Source organism: Ambystoma mexicanum, chromosome 2p, assembly GCF_040938575.1.
Source record: "Ambystoma mexicanum isolate Mex_15411 chromosome 2p, UKY_AmexF1_1, whole genome shotgun sequence".
Classification (NCBI taxonomy): domain Eukaryota; kingdom Metazoa; phylum Chordata; class Amphibia; order Caudata; family Ambystomatidae; genus Ambystoma; species Ambystoma mexicanum.
In genome coordinates this window covers 949806156-949823287 of record NC_090923.1, presented here as the reverse complement: position 1 = coordinate 949823287, position 17132 = coordinate 949806156, and positions in this window count along the sequence as shown.

Sequence of the window (17132 nt, the reverse complement as noted above, 5' to 3'; positions counted from 1 at the left end):
CCTCTCCATCATCCATTTCACAATTTATGGCCGGTTTCCGGTCTGTTTGAGAGGTCGCTGTGGAACCGTTTTGCTCACCTACTTTAACAGCGGTAGGAAGATCTAACCCGTCATTTAATTGTAAGGCCATCCTGCTTTAGTTAAAGCCAGGATCGCTATTAACAAGCTTAATTTGTATCTGCTTGGATAGGCTTTTCGCATCGGAATTCAAAGTCAGTGAGGTAGTACTTTTTTGGGGATTTTTTATGATTTTATTTTTTTACATTTTTTTGCCTGTTGTTGGTTTCACAGCTAAACGCTCTGTCTTCCTTTTCAATACCCGGAAGTAGAGACGTTTTTCTTTTCTGGAGGCAAAATAGATTTAGTTGCCATTCGGTTTCATTGGGTCTGAGGCATCATCACCCTCCAATGTTGTGGATTCGTTTAGGGCTTCAGCCTCAATCAGAGCGGTGACAGCAGATGGATAATTCGGGTGGGCAGTTTCCTCTGAGTAGAAACCCAACGGTTAATTTATATTTACCACCTCCTGCTCTGTATTATTAGTTTGCATAAAAAAGAGCAGCTGATCGATTTTCTCAGAATTCAGTGCCACCTTCTGACATAGTTGAGTGTGGGTAAAGATCTGAATCGTAGAAGACTCTCCCGAGTCAGCCACAGTTTGTGCAAATGATTGTGGAAAAGTGAAAGTAGGCATCCCTCCGTCCCCACCCTCCAAGATGGGCAGTTGTTGGGCGTTCATTGAGGGCACCCAAGTTTGGCTAGCTACCTCAATAGACATGGATGAGTAACTATTAACAGGAGATTTACAACATCCTACGTGTTTATAATTTTCGGAGAAGATATAGCCATCCAATTTATTTAATGTGGCAAGTATCTGTAGCTGGGCGGCTTTCATTTCCGTATTTCATAATGGGTATAGTCGTGACCCCGATCCAGCAAGTTGAGAACTCTAGATAGAACAGGATATGAGGCTTCGAGATTATGCATATCTTCAGATGGGTTCAATAAATCAAAACCCAAAGGGAGAGTACCATCCACTATGGGGGCGCGTTGGTGAACTTTGGTTCTTTATGTCCAGTGGAGGTAAGTCGTTGTTCACATAATTGCCAAGCCCCGTACCATTTACAGGGACAGTTAATGAACATTTCTTTGTGGGCATGTTGTCATCCAATTCATTTAAGTGCATAGACTTAGTTTGAGTGGAATCTTCATTACAGTGCAAGTGTACGTTTGCGATTTTAACTTTTGATGCCGTTACAGGAGTAGACGGCCCTACTGACAAGCGCACACGCTTTTCTAATTCCCCCAATACAGCAGGCGCAAGGATAGAGAGTCGGTCGCAGAGTCTTTGGGTCTGCGTCTGTCTCAACTTGCTACCGGATTGCCTATAGAATTTGCCTTCATTCTGTACTACCTACGAAATTCCAGTCCTCTTTCTATCTCCATTACCCAGGAAACCCAGCCTGCACCACTTCAAAAGACACGTTTCACCGCGGAGCGGGCCGCGGAGTCGGTCGCAGAGTCTTTGGGTCTTCAGGCTCTGCGGGACTCCTGCGGGACTCCTGCGGCTCGCTGCGATCATCAACGCACCCCCCGATCTCAACAGATTTCTTCCAAACTGCAACCAAAGGGGAGCAGTGCCATAATCTTTCCTTTCAGATACCATTTCTGAAGATATTACCGTTCACATGCGCATGTTTTCCACCTAAAATAGACAATTCCTGGATTGACCACTTCTACGCACTCCCTTCTCTGTACACTGTGACAGAAAGACTAAACTGCCCTCCAGAACGCTTTTGCTTTCCGGCAATACGGACCCCTGGCCCCTCCTTATTGAGCTTTCCACGGTGCACCGAACCCGCCTGCCGTGGTAAACACCCGGTGCACTGTCTCGCAATTCAGGTGGGGCCTAGAGATCAACGAGCCGGGGACTACACGATCGGTGACACAGACTGGTTTGACAGTACAATTGCGGGTAATCCCGGTGTATTTTCTCCCGCACTGGGCAGCCGCTAGCTCTTAGTACATGATCAGAGCTTAGGGTGACTTGTTGGATGTGACAAAGGCCGCGAGACACCTACCCCTTTGTCTGCCTCCACGCACCTCGGATAGATCTCTTGGCGACTCTGATCTCACGCACGTTTTACACGGCTGGCCTCACTTACCCAACTCCATTGAAGAGGATTCTTGGGTAACGTACGTGAGACCGCAGGTCACCTGCCTTAAGATTTTGCACCTCAAGCTACACACCTGGATATTGTTGAACCTGCGCACCACCCAAACAACTGTCTCTATTTACCAACATGACCTGCAAGTGAGAAGGGAATCGCGCGCGAGAGACTGCGGTGAAACCGCCTCTTGATCCTGCCCGCTTTTTTCCCTTAACTCCTATTCAGTCTGCAAACCCGCCAAAATGGTTCCCTATATTTAAACTACCGGAGTTAACAACGATAATTCTCTAGCGTGTGAGAGACTGCGGGGCACCTGCCCTTTGACCCCACACGCTCTTTAATCAACTCCTCAGCTACTGCAGATCTTGTAAACCAGCCAATCATCGCCTTGTACACAATATCCAAAGTTGAAAGAGATATTAGCACAGCGTGCGAGAATCTTCAGGGCAAGGACCCTTTATTCTTGACAATTGAATAATCAGCCCTTTTTACAGCCAGCAAAGCTGCTAAATGCTTCTCCACATTTAAATTACTGGAGCTAACAACGAAACATTTCTAGCGTGTGAGAGCCTGCGGGGCATCTGCCCTTTGATCTTGCACGCTCCTTAACCAACTACTCAGCTACTGCAGATTTTGTATATTAGCTAATTGCTGCATTGTACACAAGAACGAAAGCTCAAGGAGACATTTGCACAGCAAGCGAGAAACTGCGGGGGAAGGGCCCTTTGATCTCGCCACTTGAATAACCAACCCCTTCTACTCCAACTAGAGTCTACACTTTGAGACTCCTTACCACAGGCAGATCCTAGTGGCCCACGCCAATCTGGCAACTGACACCATGACAACTAAGACACCTAAAACCATTCCTGGGCCTAAGACTAGGCTACGTTGCAAACTAGGTTCTGCCTCTCCCGCGCCCATCCCGAACGAATTAAAACAGCTGACCTTGGAACAAACTATATCCAAGAAACACAAACGAGTGCCCTCAAATTACCCCAACCTAGAGGGAATAACTGACAAAGAGCTTCATCAAACAAGCTCCTCAGTCCAAAGCCACAAGACGAAGGATCCCAATGGAGAGTTACATCAATATACAGAACCTGAACCGGTCTACCCGGATCAAGAACTACCACACGCCCAAGACTCAAACATGGATATCCTCCCGCACTTAATATCTCCAAGAAAGGACCACACATATGAGACCGGAGCGACCTTGGTCACTATAGCTACCATCAAAGATGACTCTATAACAATCAGCAATAAAGAGCCAGAGGTGCCCTTGGCCATTCTAGACAGCAACAAGGAGCGTCTTATAAAATCTAGAAATGAAGAATTGAACCAACAGACAGCGGTCACTCTGCAACCTCATCTCAACGATACTGGAAATGTTCACACCAACCTCTCCCCACTTAAGCCACCCCTGCATGGAAATCATGTGCCAGAGATAAATACAGAAGTATTAGAGCAACACATTCTACCATCAGTTGAGATTACACAGATGAATCCCATTTCCACAACCAGAGAGAATCTGGACACTATTGAAGTGGAATCCTTAGTTACATCTACCACACACCAACCAGTGGAATGTCTCAATCAACTTCCACTCATATCCACTCCTCTGTGTTCATTATCACAAAATTCACAGCGAATAACAGTCAAAAAAGAGCAAGCAAGACTAGCAAAATTAAAATGGCTCAATACTCACGTCAACACAGCACAAAGAAAAAACCTAGACACTGATCAACCATCCAAAGCGACGGCCAAAGCCGCCAGACTCTCACTTGATATCACAGAAATTGAGTCAATAATGAATAGCGTGGAGAAACAAAAAGCAATATTTGGTATCACCACATCCATCAGATGTCCAGAAGCTACCTCCACTCCAACGATAACACATAATTCATAGCATATCACTACAACAAAGGAAAAGATTTCAAGAAACAACATCGACGCTACTAAAGCCACAAGCTGTTCAAATGGCAAATTACCACAACCAAAGACCAAAACATGAATTCCATCCAAAATGTGAGAAAAGAAGTCCTCCAAACTATTTCTCGTATGATTTTGAAGAATCCTCCTATACACCATTGCCTGAACAAGAAACTCAGAAATTAAGCACATCAAATCAAAGTAGGAAAAACAACAATCTCGATCCACACACGGGGAAAATGAATTACGATCAAACAAACCAGCCAAGAATTCCAACAACCATGATCGACCTACAAAACATGCTGATAGCAGTCGTATCGCAATCAATGATTCCATTTCTTAAACTACAAGAAGACTCCAAAGATGCTATTCGTGATCAAGCTACACTGTTAGCCTTAATTCACACAAAACAGGTATACATCGAGAATTTCCTAACCACACTTGAAAAAAGATTGGACTTTGAAGCAGACCAATCACTGAGATGGCAACAGAGACTATGCAAAATCGCAAGAGGAGATAGAGAAGAGAAAAATAGACTCACGACTAACGTTATGGCTTGGATGCAAGCATCGCAGCAGCTTAAGACACTGACAGAGTCTGTTGCCAGAACGATACCTGACACACAAAACATACCTACTATGTCTGCACCGCCTAGAGAACTACAAACTTCAACTGCAGGTATTGACAATTTTTCAATTTTGGAACCTACTATATTACCTCTAAACCCAAATAAAGAAGTGCAACCAAGCGTGGACATTTTCAAAATCTTCATGTCTGGAGCTAAACCCATAAATACACAAATAGGAAAGCCACCAATAACAACAAAAAAAAACTGTAAGTGCCAAACAGAACGGCTCAAGGGCTTTCCTACATACAGTAAACCAACCAGTGAAACACTCAACCACTCAATCTACACCCCCTGTAGGTCGAGTAAAGAAATCCAATGTCCTACCATTAGAAAGGAAGAGTTCAAGACAGCCGCTCACACCGCCAAACACACTGACGAGGACATTTCAATCATTACAGACGACCTACTAAACCTCACCACGCACATAGACCTCCACGAAGAGGCTGTTAACGAACACAGCTCATTTAATGACTCTAGCCTTATCATCGTCGATGAGTATGCAGCAATTACACACCAGAGTCTTGACATGACATGCGAGGACATATCAGACGAATCAATGCTAGATGAAATCTCTTCATCTACTGAACACTCGATTGATGAAGAACTTGCAGATGTCTCATTATCGGCTAGACCAACCAGAGAACCCTGTAATACCAACTCGAGGAGTTCCAACGAAACTACGTACGTGCCTGATTACGACCAGACAGCCCGACACACGCAAAGAGAAGCAAAAAATGACGATTCACAACGAACCAGATCTGTTACCCAGATTTCATCAATCCAATTCCTGATCGAACCCAACATATATTGCAGATAGGAAACCAAACCATCAAAAATGAACGCCTGATACTGAATCGAACCAATATGCTTCTACTACTAAAGGCATTACCTGATCTCAAAACGATCTCGTCTCGAGATATTAAACATATAACTTTCCAGGATCATACCCAACTTGACAGAGTGCTACTGGAGCTATGAGACCGGGCGACAATGGAAAAAATACTCACACAAACTGGAGCTCTATCAACTCTGGGCTTCAGCTGTAACCAAGCAGCAATAGAGACCACATTTAATACATCACAAAAGTGAAATAAACACACAAACCCCCACCTATTAGGAATCCAGAGAGTGAACGATTGATATATACAAGATATGATCCACATTATAGGTCTTCTGGCCACCAAGAATCGCAAGAAACGACACCAGAAGATACTTCTTATCAGAGTAATGAGAATTATCCGTTGCATCACAACTACGCTGAAGATTTTGACATTACTCAAGATATGTCATCTGTATTATAACCTCCAACAACAAATGACTTCCATTGGTCATTATGTAACTGGAACACAAGGGGTAATACTCATTTAATTATTCAGCCAGCAGCGGAGCTTGAATTAACAACAATAGTTTGCCTACAATAAACTTGGCTAACGAAATTACCAAGCTGCGACGGCTTTATCACTCTCCTGAATCCTGCAATAAAAGGTACTCTCGGTAGACCAGCATCAGGCCTCTTGACATTAATTCAAATCTTACCACAATGGACAATCGTAACTAGTAACAACATCAATCCATGGATACAGAATACCATTATTCGAATACAAGTACCTTGTTCTAACAACCGCGACCGACTCATATCCATTATGAATTTATATTGGAATCCAGCAACTTTGAACAACGGCAAATTTCTAGACAGTGTTTTTTTAACCATCGATGAAACACTTGTAGAACACCAGCATGTGGAATTTATTATATGTGGTGATGTAAACATACACCTACATAATAAACTTGGTCAACGGATGGAGTACGTTGAGCTGTCAATACGTGCAAAAAATTGGCAGAAAGAAACCTCCATTCGGAATCTCAAACAAGTTGACCAACCCAAAGACTGTATGGGCATAACCTTACCTACATGGGATAGTGGCAAGGCAACAGCTATAATAGACTACGTATACTTGTCAATATACTTACTGGAATCCATCACAGAGTGTCATGCCTGCGCCATGGGCGCATCCATTTACGCTCAATTTGGACTATATGTTTATCATTTATTTACAACAGTCTCTTGGATCTATCTATATTTACTTTGGAAACTTTATTTCCCATTTGCGAGACTTTGCTGCTTAATTATTATTTCCAACAAACTACGCATACCATAATGCACCTGGCTACAAGCATTGATTCCTGGCTGTTCCTATTGGTTATCAATGGAACTACACCCCCCAGAAGCCCTAGAGACTTGCCCTGCTTCCACCAGCCCAGGAACAGAAAGGGAGGTGGCCGATTGCCTGCAGGTGTGCTTAGCCAGGTGCAACCAATTAGCCTGCCTCTGTGCTGGGCTAGGCAGTATAAAGGCTGCTGCCTGCAGTGGCTCAGCCTCTTGCATCTGAGAGTCCTTCCTCCACCTTTTGCATCTTCCTACGGATCTTGTATGCTGCTTACCTTCACTCCCGCTTGGACCCTGCCTTGTTGCTTGCTCCACCCTGCTGCCTCCAGCCATAGCCTTCCAGGCTCCCTGCCTCACAGCCCTGCTCCTCTGGACTCTCCACACTGCAGCTGATCACGCTCTGCTGTCTTCCAGTCTCCGCCCTTGCTCTGCCGGGCTCTCCACATTACAGCGGATCACGCTCTGCTGTCTTCCAGTCTTCGCCCTTGCCCTGCCGGGCTCTCCACATTACAGCGGATCACGCTCTGCTGTCTTCCAGTCTTCGCCCTTGCCCTGCCGGGCTCTCCACATTACAGCGGATCACGCTCTGCTGCCTTCCAGCCTTAGCCCTTGCCCTGCCGGGCTCTCCACATTGCAGCCGATCACGCTCTGCTGCCTTCCAGTCTTCGCCCTTGCCCTGCCGGGCTCTCCACATTGCAGCCGATCACGCTCTGCTGCCTTCCAGCCTCCGCCCTTGCCCTGCCGGGCTCTCCACATTGCAGCCGATCACGCTCTGCTGCCTTCCAGCCTCCGCCCTTGCCCTGCGTACCCTCTACATTGCAGCTGATCACGCTCTGTTGCTTTCCTGCCTCAGCCCTTGTCCTCTGGGCTCCCTGCCCTGCAGCCTGCCTCACTCCGGCTGCCTTCAGCCCTTGTCCTCTGGGGCTCCCTGCTCTGCAGCCTACCTCTCTCTGGCTACCTACAGCCCTTGTCCTCTGGGCCTTCCTACTTTGCAGCTTATCCCGCTTTGCTGCCTACTACCTACCTTTTCCGCTGGGTTCTCGGCCTAGCAGCTCTCTACAGTCCTCTGCTACCTTCTACGTTCATCGGCCCTGTCCTTCAGGGTTCACTCCTTACTGCCCGGCCCTTACGGGATCCTTGCCGTGCAGTCTGCTTTACTCTGCTGCCCTAAGCCCTTTTTCTCTGGGCGTTCTACCTTACAGTCCTACCCCTGTGGGCTTCTCATTGCTTTCCTGCTCCTCTGAGCTCTCAACCTTGTTCCTTACTGTCCTCTGCTATCCTATCCTGTTACACGACTTTCCTTTCATTTCCTTCTGCTAGTTTGCTATCACCTCATTTACTGGATTTGTCTGTAGTATCTTCTCTTGTACTGTTTGTAGACCCTTTTGTACAGAGCTTGTCTGTTGGTTCCCATCAGTCAACCTCTGTCCCTTCCCTTGTCCTGTTTCTACATTACAGACACCCAGAGCTGCTGTTCCAAGTCATGAGCAATCAGCGTGGGCCTCTGTTATAGCAAACTGTGCAGAAGGCTAGAGTATTTCCAAGGTTCGTGGAATACTCTTTTCCTATATCTGCATACACCCCAAGAGGGTATTCATTCTGTATCTTTTCCCTTGCTACTCTTGCTTACTCTTCGTTCTCTTTCCTTTCCGCTGTGTGTGTTCTTATCTGTCCACTTTATTTGGCACAACCACCCAAACCCTTTCTGGGTGTCCTGTGCCACTCTTAATAGAGTGCCACCCCTGACAGAATGCAAGAGCCAAACATTTCTTGTTCCATAGGCCGGAAAGGCACACAGAGAACAAAGATGCTTTCCTTTCAGGTAAAGAAACCTTTGCATAAACCTATGGTTTCCCTAAAGACAGCAAGCAAGAACCTTAGTCTAAAGGACAGTCTCGCCTCAGTAAACAAAGATTTACAAACACTGTACTATACTCACTGGCTAGCTGACCCTTCTTCCATGTACAATTATTATGACATCTGCGACTATGACCCGCAGTCCTTATCTGTTGCAGAGCTACAGCAAGATAATGAATTCTTACAGATCTTGTTAAACCAAACAGTGAAAAACACTCCTGCGTCTTCTGACAAGCCTTCTAACACCACAACAGCCAAGGATATAGCACTCATTGTGGGAGACTCTAAACCAGAATACGCTGTTGCCAGAGTGATATGCGCAAGATCAGCTTGGCAAGCTCCCCAGAATGCTGGAAACCCTTATTTGACAGGACAAGACAGTCATTATCCTGAGGTTTGTGCATCTGGTCCTGGGTACAAAAGACCTATACTAACCATCGGTTGTCTTAATGCTTCCACAGTATCTACTAACCACAATAACCCTAAGGTCAGTCTTCCCATTGCTACAACCGAATTTTCTGCCACACCAGCTTCTGAAGCTTTAGATCAGACTAATGATACTTACCTGCTACACGAACAACTCCTACGCCTTAAAAGAAAGACCGAAGACCTCTATGATGACTTTGTTTATTTGCATTATAAGAATCTTATGAAGGGACACAAGTCACCAGACCATCTGACACTATGTTCAACACCTGACATCTTATCTTTAGAGATCAACATGATAAGGCCTGGAATTGCCATACAGAAAAGTATACAGACTTATACCAAGCAGATGGAAGACCTAAATATAGCATATGTATCCCTTCTAAAGACTGACACAGCTCTTTCACCCTCCAGCCACAGAAACTCAGGTTGTTGTACTGACAGAAAAGAATTAACTCCTCCGGTGGGTCAAATCACGCACACAGCCATTACACCACAAAACAAGGGTGGTCTTCTGATTGGAAATCCCTCTGAGTCAAAGGATGGTTCCGCCCTCACCCTTGCCTATTGTCCAGTACTCACACTTACAACCTCTTCTGAAATGACAATGGCAGCTGAAGAGACTGGCGCAGTTCACACTGAGCATGCTGAGTTGGCAAGCGGGGCTTGCCAAAGTGTGGCTGTGCTATCAGACAACACTCTTGAGCAATCAACATCTTTAGTTTCTTCGATACCCCCTGAATCGCCAGTGGTTGTGGTACCCGATCTACCAGTAGTTGCAACACCTGAACTATCTGTAGCTGCTACAGCACCCGAACTTCCAACTGCAATCCATGATCTTCCTGCTGCTGTGGTTCCTAAACTCCCTGCCACATTTGAGACTCCTCAAGTCACTGCTGCAAATCTTGAGGTTGCTATAGCTACTGTGATTCCTGAAGCTACTGCTAATTCTGATACTCCCGATGCCCAGATTTCTACTTCCTTCGCAGCTGTGCTCGCTGCAGCAGAATCCTCTGCTACACAACCTGATCCCTCTGCACCTTCTCTTCCTGATCCTACATCCGCCATGCTAACTGTTGCAGGGTCAGCGAAGGGTTTTCCTGTTAAGACTACTGCTCCAGTTGTTTCTGCTGGTGTATCTATAGCACTAAGACTGCCAGACTCTACTCTACCAGTCTCAGGTGCGTTCCAGCCCGCTGGCTCTCTCATGACACCCACACACCCAGTTGCTACCGCCTTGATACTCTCTACAGCCATTCAAGACTCTCACCTTGCAACCCGTTTCTGGTGCTTCATGATTTGCCTTTTTGGAGTAAGACTCTTGTACGGTGTGACAGACATTCTTCCTATAGGTCGGTCTTCAGGGAACCTGGAGAGGGGCCTGGAGAGGGGCCTGGAGAGGGGCATACTGTCATGCCTGCGCCATGGGCGCATCCATTTACGCTCAATTTGGACTATATGTTTATCATTTATTTACAACAGTCTCTTGGATCTATCTATATTTACTTTGGAAACTTTATTTCCCATTTGCGAGACTTTGCTGCTTAATTATTATTTCCAACAAACTACGCATACCATAATGCACCTGGCTACAAGCATTGATTCCTGGCTGTTCCTATTGGTTATCAATGGAACTACACCCCCCAGAAGCCCTAGAGACTTGCCCTGCTTCCACCAGCCCAGGAACAGAAAGGGAGGTGGCCGATTGCCTGCAGGTGTGCTTAGCCAGGTGCAACCAATTAGCCTGCCTCTGTGCTGGGCTAGGCAGTATAAAGGCTGCTGCCTGCAGTGGCTCAGCCTCTTGCATCTGAGAGTCCTTCCTCCACCTTTTGCATCTTCCTACGGATCTTGTATGCTGCTTACCTTCACTCCCGCTTGGACCCTGCCTTGTTGCTTGCTCCACCCTGCTGCCTCCAGCCATAGCCTTCCAGGCTCCCTGCCTCACAGCCCTGCTCCTCTGGACTCTCCACACTGCAGCTGATCACGCTCTGCTGTCTTCCAGTCTCCGCCCTTGCTCTGCCGGGCTCTCCACATTACAGCGGATCACGCTCTGCTGTCTTCCAGTCTTCGCCCTTGCCCTGCCGGGCTCTCCACATTACAGCGGATCACGCTCTGCTGTCTTCCAGTCTTCGCCCTTGCCCTGCCGGGCTCTCCACATTACAGCGGATCACGCTCTGCTGCCTTCCAGCCTTAGCCCTTGCCCTGCCGGGCTCTCCACATTGCAGCCGATCACGCTCTGCTGCCTTCCAGCCTTCGCCCTTGCCCTGCCGGGCTCTCCACATTGCAGCCGATCACGCTCTGCTGCCTTCCAGCCTCCGCCCTTGCCCTGCCGGGCTCTCCACATTGCAGCCGATCACGCTCTGCTGCCTTCCAGCCTCCGCCCTTGCCCTGCGTACCCTCTACATTGCAGCTGATCACGCTCTGCTGCTTTCCTGCCTCAGCCCTTGTCCTCTGGGCTCCCTGCCCTGCAGCCTGCCTCACTCCGGCTGCCTTCAGCCCTTGTCCTCTGGGGCTCCCTGCTCTGCAGCCTACCTCTCTCTGGCTACCTACAGCCCTTGTCCTCTGGGCCTTCCTACTTTGCAGCTTATCCCGCTTTGCTGCCTACTACCTACCTTTTCCGCTGGGTTCTCGGCCTAGCAGCTCTCTACAGTCCTCTGCTACCTTCTACGTTCATCGGCCCTGTCCTTCAGGGTTCACTCCTTACTGCCCGGCCCTTACGGGATCCTTGCCGTGCAGTCTGCTTTACTCTGCTGCCCTAAGCCCTTTTTCTCTGGGCGTTCTACCTTACAGTCCTACCCCTGTGGGCTTCTCATTGCTTTCCTGCTCCTCTGAGCTCTCAACCTTGTTCCTTACTGTCCTCTGCTATCCTATCCTGTTACACGACTTTCCTTTCATTTCCTTCTGCTAGTTTGCTATCACCTCATTTACTGGATTTGTCTGTAGTATCTTCTCTTGTACTGTTTGTAGACCCTTTTGTACAGAGCTTGTCTGTTGGTTCCCATCAGTCAACCTCTGCCCCTTCCCTTGTCCTGTTTCTACATTACAGACACCCAGAGCTGCTGTTCCAAGTCATGAGCAATCAGCGTGGGCCTCTGTTATAGCAAACTGTGCAGAAGGCTAGAGTATTTCCAAGGTTCGTGGAATACTCTTTTCCTATATCTGCATACACCCCAAGAGGGTATTCATTCTGTATCTTTTCCCTTGCTACTCTTGCTTACTCTTCGTTCTCTTTCCTTTCCGCTGTGTGTGTTCTTATCTGTCCACTTTATTTGGCACAACCACCCAAACCCTTTCTGGGTGTCCTGTGCCACTCTTAATAGAGTGCCACCCCTGACAGAATGCAAGAGCCAAACATTTCTTGTTCCATAGGCCGGAAAGGCACACAGAGAACAAAGATGCTTTCCTTTCAGGTAAAGAAACCTTTGCATAAACCTATGGTTTCCCTAAAGACAGCAAGCAAGAACCTTAGTCTAAAGGACAGTCTCGCCTCAGTAAACAAAGATTTACAAACACGGTACTATACTCACTGGCTAGCTGACCCTTCTTCCATGTACAATTATTATGACATCTGCGACTATGACCCGCAGTCCTTATCTGTTGCAGAGCTACAGCAAGATAATGAATTCTTACAGATCTTGTTAAACCAAACAGTGAAAAACACTCCTGCGTCTTCTGACAAGCCTTCTAACACCACAACAGCCAAGGATATAGCACTCATTGTGGGAGACTCTAAACCAGAATACGCTGTTGCCAGAGTGATATGCGCAAGATCAGCTTGGCAAGCTCCCCAGAATGCTGGAAACCCTTATTTGACAGGACAAGACAGTCATTATCCTGAGGTTTGTGCATCTGGTCCTGGGTACAAAAGACCTATACTAACCATCGGTTGTCTTAATGCTTCCACAGTATCTACTAACCACAATAACCCTAAGGTCAGTCTTCCCATTGCTACAACCGAATTTTCTGCCACACCAGCTTCTGAAGCTTTAGATCAGACTAATGATACTTACCTGCTACACGAACAACTCCTACGCCTTAAAAGAAAGACCGAAGACCTCTATGATGACTTTGTTTATTTGCATTATAAGAATCTTATGAAGGGACACAAGTCACCAGACCATCTGACACTATGTCCAACACCTGACATCTTATCTTTAGAGATCAACATGATAAGGCCTGGAATTGCCATACAGAAAAGTATACAGACTTATACCAAGCAGATGGAAGACCTAAATATAGCATATGTATCCCTTCTAAAGACTGACACAGCTCTTTCACCCTCCAGCCACAGAAACTCAGGTTGTTGTACTGACAGAAAAGAATTAACTCCTCCGGTGGGTCAAATCACGCACACAGCCATTACACCACAAAACAAGGGTGGTCTTCTGATTGGAAATCCCTCTGAGTCAAAGGATGGTTCCGCCCTCACCCTTGCCTATTGTCCAGTACTCACACTTACAACCTCTTCTGAAATGACAATGGCAGCTGAAGAGACTGGCGCAGTTCACACTGAGCATGCTGAGTTGGCAAGCGGGGCTTGCCAAAGTGTGGCTGTGCTATCAGACAACACTCTTGAGCAATCAACATCTTTAGTTTCTTCGATACCCCCTGAATCGCCAGTGGTTGTGGTACCCGATCTACCAGTAGTTGCAACACCTGAACTATCTGTAGCTGCTACAGCACCCGAACTTCCAACTGCAATCCATGATCTTCCTGCTGCTGTGGTTCCTAAACTCCCTGCCACATTTGAGACTCCTCAAGTCACTGCTGCAAATCTTGAGGTTGCTATAGCTACTGTGATTCCTGAAGCTACTGCTAATTCTGATACTCCCGATGCCCAGATTTCTACTTCCTTCGCAGCTGTGCTCGCTGCAGCAGAATCCTCTGCTACACAACCTGATCCCTCTGCACCTTCTCTTCCTGATCCTACATCCGCCATGCTAACTGTTGCAGGGTCAGCGAAGGGTTTTCCTGTTAAGACTACTGCTCCAGTTGTTTCTGCTGGTGTATCTGCCAGACTCTACTCTACCAGTCTCAGGTGCGTTCCAGCCCGCTGGCTCTCTCATGACACCCACACACCCAGTTGCTACCGCCTTGATACTCTCTACAGCCATTCAAGACTCTCACCTTGCAACCCGTTTCTGGTGCTTCATGATTTGCCTTTTTGGAGTAAGACTCTTGTACGGTGTGACAGACATTCTTCCTATAGGTCGGTCTTCAGGGAACCTGGAGAGGGGCCTGGAGAGGGGCCTGGAGAGGGGCATACTGTCATGCCTGCGCCATGGGCGCATCCATTTACGCTCAATTTGGACTATATGTTTATCATTTATTTACAACAGTCTCTTGGATCTATCTATATTTACTTTGGAAACTTTATTTCCCATTTGCGAGACTTTGCTGCTTAATTATTATTTCCAACAAACTACGCATACCATAATGCACCTGGCTACAAGCATTGATTCCTGGCTGTTCCTATTGGTTATCAATGGAACTACACCCCCCAGAAGCCCTAGAGACTTGCCCTGCTTCCACCAGCCCAGGAACAGAAAGGGAGGTGGCCGATTGCCTGCAGGTGTGCTTAGCCAGGTGCAACCAATTAGCCTGCCTCTGTGCTGGGCTAGGCAGTATAAAGGCTGCTGCCTGCAGTGGCTCAGCCTCTTGCATCTGAGAGTCCTTCCTCCACCTTTTGCATCTTCCTACAGATCTTGTATGCTGCTTACCTTCACTCCCGCTTGGACCCTGCCTTGTTGCTTGCTCCACCCTGCTGCCTCCAGCCATAGCCTTCCAGGCTCCCTGCCTCACAGCCCTGCTCCTCTGGGCTCTCCACACTGCAGCTGATCACGCTCTGCTGTCTTCCAGTCTCCGCCCTTGCTCTGCCGGGCTCTCCACATTACAGCGCATCACGCTCTGCTGTCTTCCAGTCTTCGCCCTTGCCCTGCCGGGCTCTCCACATTACAGCGGATCACGCTCTGCTGCCTTCCAGCCTTCGCCCTTGCCCTGCCGGGCTCTCCACATTGCAGCCGATCACGCTCTGCTGCCTTCCAGCCTTCGCCCTTGCCCTGCCGGGCTCTCCACATTGCAGCCGATCACGCTCTGCTGCCTTCCAGCCTCCGCCCTTGCCCTCCCGGGCTCTCCACATTGCAGCCGATCACGCTCTGCTGCCTTCCAGCCTCCGCCCTTGCCCTGCGTACCCTCTACATTGCAGCTGATCACACTCTGCTGCTTTCCTGCCTCGGCCCTTGTCCTCTGGGCTCCCTGCCCTGCAGCCTGCCTCACTCCGCCTGCCTTCAGCCCTTGTCCTCTGGGGCTCCCTGCTCTGCAGCCTACCTCTCTCTGGCTACCTACAGCCCTTGTCCTCTGGGCCTTCCTACTTTGCAGCTTATCCCGCTTCGCTGCCTACTACCTACCTTTTCCGCTGGGTTCTCGGCCTAGCAGCTCTCTACAGTCCTCTGCTACCTTCTACGTTCATCGGCCCTGTCCTTCAGGGTTCACTCCTTACTGCCCGGCCCTTACGGGATCCTTGCCGTGCAGTCTGCTTTACTCTGCTGCCCTAAGCCCTTTTTCTCTGGGCGTTCTACCTTACAGTTCTACCCCTGTGGGCTTCTCATTGCTTTCCTGCTCCTCTGAGCTCTCAACCTTGTTCCTTACTGTCCTCTGCTATCCTATCCTGTTACACGACTTTCCTTTCATTTCCTTCTGCTAGTTTGCTATCACCTCATTTACTGGATGTGTCTGTAGTATCTTCTCTTGTACTGTTTGTAGACCCTTTTGTACAGAGCTTGTCTGTTGGTTCCCATCAGTCAACCTCTGCCCCTTCCCTTGTCCTGTTTCTACATTACAGACACCCAGAGCTGCTGTTCCAAGTCATGAGCAATCAGCGTGGGCCTCTGTTATAGCAAACTGTGCAGAAGGCTAGAGTATTTCCAAGGTTCGTGGAATACTCTTTTCCTATATCTGCATACACCCCAAGAGGGTATTCATTCTGTATCTTTTCCCTTGCTACTCTTGCTTACTCTTCGTTCTCTTTCCTTTCCGCTGTGTGTGTTCTTATCTGTCCACTTTATTTGGCACAACCACCCAAACCCTTTCTGGGTGTCCTGTGCCACTCTTAATAGAGTGCCACCCCTGACAGAGAGACTCTAATCAACAGATCGACAAGAAGCGACCATCATCAACTAATAGTCAAAAGCTCCGGCCTCGCACAACCAAAAAAGATTGATTTCCGCACACAGACAGAAGTCACTGGTAATAACCATAGACTGCGATTGACCGAGGAGCAAATAAGAGATCTCACAGATCGAATCCAACTAACATCAATGCCAGATATTGACAAACTTAATTACAATGTTTTTTTGATCCCTTTCTTAAAGCCAAGGAAGAATCAAATGAAGCTACATAACCATCACTATAATATTGTAGTTGCCCAGAAAAAAAAAGAGATGCGCAAGGACATTCGCAATCTAAAACCAGCAAACGGAATCTCAACCCTCCTACAGAAGAAAAAAATAAAACAAGTGTATACAAATTGGAGGAAATCATACCAGGCAGCATTGTTACAAAACGATGCAGAAGCCATGATGAAGGCATACAAGAACCACAATCCAAGACAATTGTGGAACCTGTTGAATAACAACGACTGTAACCAACAACTTTTGATAGCAAATGTGACTAAGCAACAGTGGATAGATCATTTTTCAAATATATATAATGATTCCGCTACTACCGCGCTTCCCGCCTCACAGACCCTGAACAAATCATGGAAAATTTGCTATGACAAGGAAGACTTGACCCAGATTTTCGGCAAACTGAACACCTCACGTGTCCCGGGACCTGAGGGTCTTTCAAATGCAATCCTAAAACAAAATGCGGACCTATGGATTCTTTTCATGATACAACTCATAGAAACCATCAACAAACAGAACAAACTTCCACCATCATGGAGAACAGTGACAAT